The sequence below is a fragment of the Euprymna scolopes genome, chromosome 1 (assembly GCF_053919585.1).
Source record: "Euprymna scolopes isolate OS-2025 chromosome 1, ASM5391958v1, whole genome shotgun sequence".
NCBI lineage: Eukaryota > Metazoa > Mollusca > Cephalopoda > Sepiida > Sepiolidae > Euprymna > Euprymna scolopes.
The window spans coordinates 148,289,863-148,298,318 of NC_136482.1; the positions used below are offsets into that span (position 1 = coordinate 148,289,863).

The window sequence follows — 8,456 nt, forward strand, 5'->3', positions numbered from 1 at the left end:
TCTTTTGCCAAAAATAAAATTGGTTATAATTATACATAATTTAAGTCAGAATTTTCACACACACACACACACACACACACACACACACACACACACACACACACACACACACACACACACACACACACACACATATATATATAATACACGCATATATAACATTTCGTGCACTGTCCATGCATTCTAATTCGCTACTACCACTTTCTACACACACACACACACACACACACACACACACACACACACACACACACACACACACACACACACATATGTATGTATGTATATATTATTACAGGTTAAGGATATACAAAAATAAGAAAAAAAAAACAAGTGAAGCATGCATGGTCCCCCGTGAGTGCACAGTGAAGGAGGCAGAAAAAAATGACTAAGTTCAGTATTTTTCCCCTCGTTACGACAATAAAAATATTATTGTTTCGGTCTTCATGGGGTGACCTAAATTTCCTATTTTATAGAGACATGTTCTTAAAATCTCAAATTTTAAAAGCATGTCTCTAGGAAAGCGAAAGTTAACCGGTTAATTTTCAATTTTATGGGCATGTCTCTATGAAATCAGAAATTTAGCTTACCCGATGAAGGTCATCATTTGACCGAAAACAGTATTTTTTTTATTGTTGTTATTATTATATATATATATTTTTTATCTAAGGTTAAATTAAGAAAATATATCTCGGCTTTGAGCACTATCAGTAATTGTTGGCCACCCGACAAAATGAGGGTGGACCTGTAAATTCACCCCTGTCCGTTCGTCTGTTCGTCTCTCCACATTTTTATCAATAACTACGCCTTGGAATTGTTTGAAATTTTGCACAAACATTCAACATGATATGAGTAAAAAAAAAGTAACAGAACGGATGCGAAACAGTGCCTTTCGGATTTATATGGCAAAAATTGATACTTTTGTGCTTATTAAAAAAAATTGATGCCTTGGATTTTTATAAAATTTTATGAATAGTTGTAAAAAACTGATTTCCATATAATTTTTTTTGTCTATAATTCGCGATAACTATTGGGTGTGTCCTAGGGGCTCTTTTTGGGCTCATAAAACACTCCATTTTGTGGACAATTTTGCCATACTTGTCCAAATTTTTCTGTATATGTCAATTTAGCAGTTTTACATGATGCTGAACTCAAATTTAAATATTTGAAGGCCTTGGTAACGTTTGGGGCTAAATGGGGGGGGGCAAATGATGAACTTAGTCATTTTTTTTTGTATAGTGCAAAACTCAAATTTACATATGTTAAGGCTTAAAACTGCACCGTTTGTTCATTTTCACTAGGATTCGACGTCCCCTTGGGACTTTAGGTGGTGAAAAAATATAAGGAAAAAATACATTGTTTGCAATATAGTTTGAGTTGTTCGTAGTAACTAATACATCGTCAGGGAAATACCTGTTCAGAAATAGAATCTTTATCACACAAACTTTGGGTCGTCAAAGTGAGACTAAGAAACTGCTTGGTATTTTTAACTGAGGACGCGAAATTAAATAACCACATTATTTCTCTTATTGAACAAGACAATCTTTCATGCTAAACATGTTTCGACGCACTTGCGTTTACTGCACCCTCAATTAGTACCAAAGTTGACAAAGCGTCAGACTTAATGCAGAGTACAACTAATATCGCGTTCTACATAATACCTGAATCAGACCAGTATGCAGATAGGAATACTTTAGGCGATCGTCGATAAACTCCTCATTCTAAGGTAGGAAACGAGGGCTTTCTCCCATTGCCTTTTTTTTTACAAAGGAGTCACAACTTATCAAGGCCTGGAGGCCAATCGAGGATAAGGGTTAATGAGTGTACAGTAGTCAATGAGACAATATCGTAGTAATCGATAGTAGTGGAAATTTGGTAAATTGGATTGCTTAAGCGGAACGTTCATAAAGAATTTGTTTACATTGGACTTGAAGGCAATCGTATTGTAGTCAGTTGGAAAGCAGGAAAACGGAAAAGAGTTCCACAGGCGTGTAGTTCTTAGAAAGAAGTTTTTTCATTGACTTATGTTTAGGCTTAAGCACAAGGAAAGAGGTGGGAAATTAGCGATGGTGATTTCAGCTAGATAAGTGTTTTAGTTAAAAGTTGGCAATGGGAGAACATAGCACTTGCTATGAAAATAAAGATAGATAAGAGAAAAGCTCACAACATCTCTTCTGTGAGAAAGAGGTTGCAAGGAAGAGAAAAGGCCATTTCCCATTAGGCTACGAAGTCTATTTTGAACTCAAGGCAGAATAGGATGCTTCGAGCAGCTCCTTCCCAGATGTGGCAACAGTACTCCATCCTAGGACGTACTTAGCTCTTATACAGGTAGAGGGTTGCATCGGCAGTTATATATCTACTGGAGCAGTAGAATAGTATAACCATTTTCCCAGCGACCCTTGCAATGGATTTGATGTGTGTGTTCCATTTCAGACCAGGAGTAAAGGTCAGACCCAGATGCTCGTCAAAACACTATATCTCTTCCAACACAAGAGCAATTCATTTCAATTGATGCCAGACTGGGGTTCAGTACATGTTGTGTGGTAGGAGTACGAGAGCTTTGTTAAGTAGTTCTCTTTTTGAAAATTATTAAACAATGCATATATTACCTTCTAAAATTGCTTCTATATCCTAATATTTGTAGACATGTCTACTTCTCATTATTTTCGAATAAAAGAGTTGATTAAAATTCTTCAGCTGGCTGCCAAGATATAAAATAAATGAAACACTAGCGATTCAGTTTGATGATATTTGGAATAATGCTCACAATAAAAAACGCGTTTGTCATTGTCTGAAAATGAATTTGTTAGGTTGAGGGTTAATTCTGCTGAGTAACGCATAAGCCAAGAATTTCCGTTTTGGTTGGCACCAATGATCCGGCGTTTACAGTGATTCATCGATACCGGGGCACCAAGGTCGCAGACGTTTACAACCAAACAAATAAGGGACCAAAAATGTCATTCAGACAAAAACACATTAACGAGTGGGGACAACGAAGAATTCGCCAGTTAGTAAAACCAAAGACAATAATAAATGAAAAAAAGATAAAATTAAAAAAAGTAGAAAAGAAGTAGGTAGTCCATGATTAATTTTGGAAGTTTTGCGACTTGATTAATTATTGAGAAGTTTAATCAACTGTTCTAGGAGACGGATATAAAAATAAGCAGCTGACAGTAACAAAATAAATAAAACCAAAGAAAACTTATCAAGATTTAACGAAACTGGAAGGATGGAAGAAGAATTGAAAATAAAAAAAAAAAAAAAAATGAATAGGACGAATTTACGTTGTTGAGTTTTTAGTAAAACGAAAATGAATGTCGCAAAAGAAAATATTAATATTGCTCGCTAAAAAATATTCAAAGCTTACAGTTATTCGATTTGTCCCAGACTTGAACAGATTTGCTGATTGTGGCATGTTACGTTCAGTGTATGTGTTTATGTTCGGCAAATATATGTTGTGCACACGCATACGCACACACACACACACACACACACACACACACACACACACACACACACACAAATATATATATATATATATATATATATATATATATATATATATATATATATATATATTCAAGCACATCTGATTGAATACGCCATATTTATTTTTCCGATTTTTCTGGGTATCTTTTCGATTCGCCGAGCGGTCTTTTTTATTTCAATCGGCGTGTTGTACAGAATGGCGCCCAAAAGTCGTTGTTCAGGCACATTCTACTACAGCGCTTTCTATCGGTGCATCGGATTACTACCAGGAGCGGTATTTGTTGCTGTCGTTTTCTTTTTCTTATATATGCCGATTGAAATAAAAAAAGACCGCTTGGTGAATGGAAAAGATATCCAGAAAAATCGGGGGACAAAGAATAATAACGCTGTCCTATTCAATCAGACGTGCTTGAATAATGACTTGCTGTCAAAATACACAAATATATATATATATATTTAAACATATATTATTGAAAACCCCGGGAAGATTCTGTTTTACGATATGTTTTTTTTATTTTTTCCAATTTACGGATTAATCTTTCTGTAGTATTATCGAATGTTACGGGTTGTTGCATTGTTTCCACTAGCGTTTATACTGAAACCTTATTCATCTTTAGGCGGTTATCTGCTGGGTTTAAAAACATGTAGCTATCTATAAAAAGATACGTGTTGGGAGACATGATCACATTATTAAATCGTATTCAATTGGATGTATGTACAATATTTAAACAGGTCTATTAAAATTACAATATAGTAAAATTTATAATTAACAAGGCCGATAGCCATTAGTCGCGTGCTCCCGTGTAATGAATGAATGCGTGAATGTAGGATTGACATGAAATTCTTAAAGATAAACTAAAATGACCGAAAAATGTGCTGAAATGACTTAAATAAATAAAAAGTAAATGGCTTATAATGACTTTAATGAACTTAAGGATCAGTTGAATAACCTTAAGAATGACTTGAATGCTTAAAAAATAACTGGAATCCTTCAAAAACAACTTGAATGATCTGGAGAATGACTTGAATGGCTTTGAGACTTACTGGTTGTAAAGTGGGTGATCATTTTACATTTAATTAATACAGAAAAGTTATCTCCAACTTTATATCACAAAGTTACAAACATAAGTACAGCATGTAGTAAGAACAGATACTACACTTTGATCTTGGCCAAAAGACCAAGAAAAGCTGTATTTATTTGCTCCCCCACTGAGCAAATTAGGCACAAGGTCGATTTTTAATGTGAGGAGTGATGTGGAAATGGGGACCAACTCCTTGGGGAGTAGGGGACCTGGATAGTGACAATTGGTATGAAGTGCCTCCCCCTACATTAACCAAGGTCTTATATGTGGGGTTGGTATTTATTTTCTCCCCCACCGAGCAAATAAGGCACAAGGCCGATTTCTAATGTGAGGAGTGAAGGGGAAATGGGGACCAACTCCCCGAGGAGTAGGGGAGCTGGATAGTGACAATTATTATGAAGGGTTGCCCCAACATTGACCAAGGTCTTATATGTGGGGTTGGTATTTATTTGCGCTCCCACCGAGCAAATTAGTAACAAGGCCGATTTTTTATTGAGGAGTGAAGGGGAAATGAGGACCAACACCCGGGGAGTAGGGGAGCTGGATAGTGACAATTGGTATGAAGGGTTGCCCCTACATTGACCAAGTTCTTATATGTGGAGTTGGTATTTATTTGCTCCCTCACCGAGCAAATTATGCACAAGGCCGATTTTTTATGTGAGGAGTGAAGGGGAAATGGGGACCAACTCCCCGGGGAATAGCGGAGCTGGATAGTGACAATTGGTATGAAGGGTTGCCCCTACATTGACCAAGGTCTTATATGTGGGGTTGCCCCCACATATTGTCTTTGCTTGCAGTATCTGCCGGAACAGATACTACACTTTGATATTGGCCAAAAGGCAAAGAAAAACTTAAAAAGCTAAGAACAGTATATATTAACAACAGGCCTTTGATCTTAACCAAAAAGGCCAAGAAAAAAGTGTTACGGACAGACCGACAGACCGACCGATCGGCAGACCGACCGACCGACTGCACGCGACTAAAAATTTACAATTGTTTTCTTTCCTTCCTCCTTCTCGTCTACTTATCGTTAATTACGATTCGTAGTTAATATCATTTATCGTTGGACGATTTCATTAACATAACATATGGATCCTACATACAAACATTCGATAATACTACAAAAAGATTAATACGTAAATTGGAAAAAATCAAAAGGAAACAACTAAAAAGAAAAAAAAACAAAACGATGAGGATAATAGTTCGCAATAAAAAAATAAATAAATAATACTCATCTCAAAATAATTCCAATTAATTATGTAATATATGCCATTCGGCACGGACTCGACAATGGAGGCTTGGTTGTTTTTGTTTTACGGCATATCAACCTTTTTCGGGTTATTTAATGCCGAATCCAAAGATTTTGAAGAAAATGTTTTTAATAGAATATATTTGCTGTTTTCACGTCGGTTTCTATTTAACCCATAGTTGGGACCCTAACAGGTACTACCGCTCCGGGTCAGAGTGGACCTGGGAGCAATGGTAATTAAAGGGTGGCTCCACACTCCCCAAAGATCACAAGCTGGGGCCTCACCACTGGATATAGTTTAAGGTCATATCCAGGACCCCGACAATGGAAGATAAGATAACAAATAAAGGTTGATTTAAAAGACCAAAAATCCAACCTTGATCGCCCTTCGGGGCCCTTGTGGCAGGGGCTAGAGACGATGAATCTCTACGGTTCCAGGCGAGCATTGTCTGAAGATAACGATTTCAATCCTACCAAAAGCCGACCAGAGGATTTGTTGGCCAAAACCTGGTGACACGACAACAACTATGGAAGGCAGTATTTGCTGATAATGCAGTTAGGAGATTAGGAATTCCTATCCCGTCGCGGTTAACCACCTGACGAAGGCCAGAGGATTAATTGGCCGAAACGTCGTGAAACAACAACTAAAAATAAATAAATAATAAAAGATGTAGATAATAGTCCGCAATAAATAAAATTGATAAATAATACTCATCTTAATAAGTATTCCAGTTAATTAAATAATATATATCATCGAAATTATTTTTATATAATGGCTTGTGTTAAAGTTTAATATGCAAAAGTAAAGTATCATGCTTCGATTGTACTCTAAGCAAAATATTTATATCACAGACGTCTCTGCATTATTAAATAATCTAATGTTGATTTTATACGTCAGACCTTTCTGCTTGTGCGATGATAAAACTTCTCAAATGCACGTGTGATATAAGGCTGTATAAGAAGGATGTTAACTTTGATTAAAATCAGGTTATTCCTTTTTGAATTCTTCGATTATCGATTTTCGATACTTATCAGAGCATTTCGATACAAAACCTATCCAAGATCACTTCCAGACAGATAAAGTACATTTGTCGTTTCTGAATTTTTGAGATGAAGCTTGGTTATTCGTACTATTTGAATTCATCGGACTACTGTTCTCATCTTGAAAGCTCATTTTCACAACCTTTTGGTCGATATAATCTCCGATATATATATATATATATATATATATATATATATATATATATATATATATATATAGTAATTTATAAAATATATATGGCGATTAAGCTACACTGAATATTCGGCGTTTCATCCATTATAGGATTTGTCAGGCTTATGCGCGAATTCTGTGGTTGTTTTTCGTTTTTATATATGTTGAGGATTTTATTTGGCCAATCAGCTTTCTAATATCCACCGCGCCCCTTCCTATCAGCCAATGAGCATGCATTTTATCGAACAAAGGATCTGTTTTAGAACTAAGTTAGTGGTTTAAGGCAGACGATTTTCCTCATTTTTGATTTTACTATAGTAAAAATAGAAGAAAAAGAACTATAATTTGGTATACGGCCCCATACAATCAAATGTTAAAAACAAAACTTGGTAAGAAATTTTGTGTCTATTTCCATTCTATGGAGGCCAGGCGCGAACGCAGATCCCACAATTTTATTCTACCACCCCTATATAAGTTAAAACATACCTATCAAAGTATTATTATGTACATCTATATCAAAACCCTTGTAAACGTTTTTTTTCATTTTATATTTTTTATTTCCATACTTTGTTGACCAGGCGCGAACGCAGACCCCACAATTTTAATGAACCACCGTTCTCGCAGATCAAACATACCCATTCCTGTGTCTCAATACATCTTCTATCATTATATGTAATCAGTTTTCTATAATAGTCAACCATATAGGAGCCTATTAGTGACCAGACACACACACACAAACGCTCAGCTTTATATATATATATATATATATATATATATATATATATATATATATATAACTACTTCATTTACTCACATAAATTAATATACGAAAGTATAGATTTATGCGTAAACTTTAAGTATTTACTTCAAAAATGCTCAATACGTAGGTAGAGCTAGTTAGTAAGTTATAAAATATATATGGCGATTAAGCTACACTGAATATTCCGCCTTTCGTCCACTATATATATATATATGTGTGTGTGTGTGTGTGTGTGTATGTGTGTGTGCGTGTATGTGTGTGGGTGTGTGTATGTGTGTGTATGCGTATATATGTGTATGTGTGTGATACAGGAAAGATAAAATGTCGACAGTGAATGATAGCTCTTGTCAGATTTTGTAACAATTCCCAAATTGCATCTTAAAAAGAAAAAGTCACACAATCCGATGTATAACGTAAATGTAACACGCGACTGCAGCCAAGATTAAACTACACGAGCTTGCAGTGTAATTCAAATCTTGTCCATATCTGAATACTTGATGCTCCGCTAGGGCTATCAAGTGTATTTTCTTTTATCGTGACACCATCACTAGATGAGTTGCCTACCACGGCTAAAGAGAGGCCCATCTACCCTCGAGAGAATAGGCCTCGCCACTTTCACTACCTAGTATTTTAATTCGCGATCACCTATCTGATACTGGCCAG

The 8,456-nt window shown here is 35.8% G+C and overlaps 1 pseudogene; it reads right to left on the reverse strand.

The window, feature by feature from the left end:
* Positions 1-4,542: 4,542 nt before the first annotated feature.
* LOC145284443 (U2 spliceosomal RNA) lies at positions 4,543-4,679 on the reverse strand (annotated as a pseudogene).
* Positions 4,680-8,456: the final 3,777 nt, after the last annotated feature.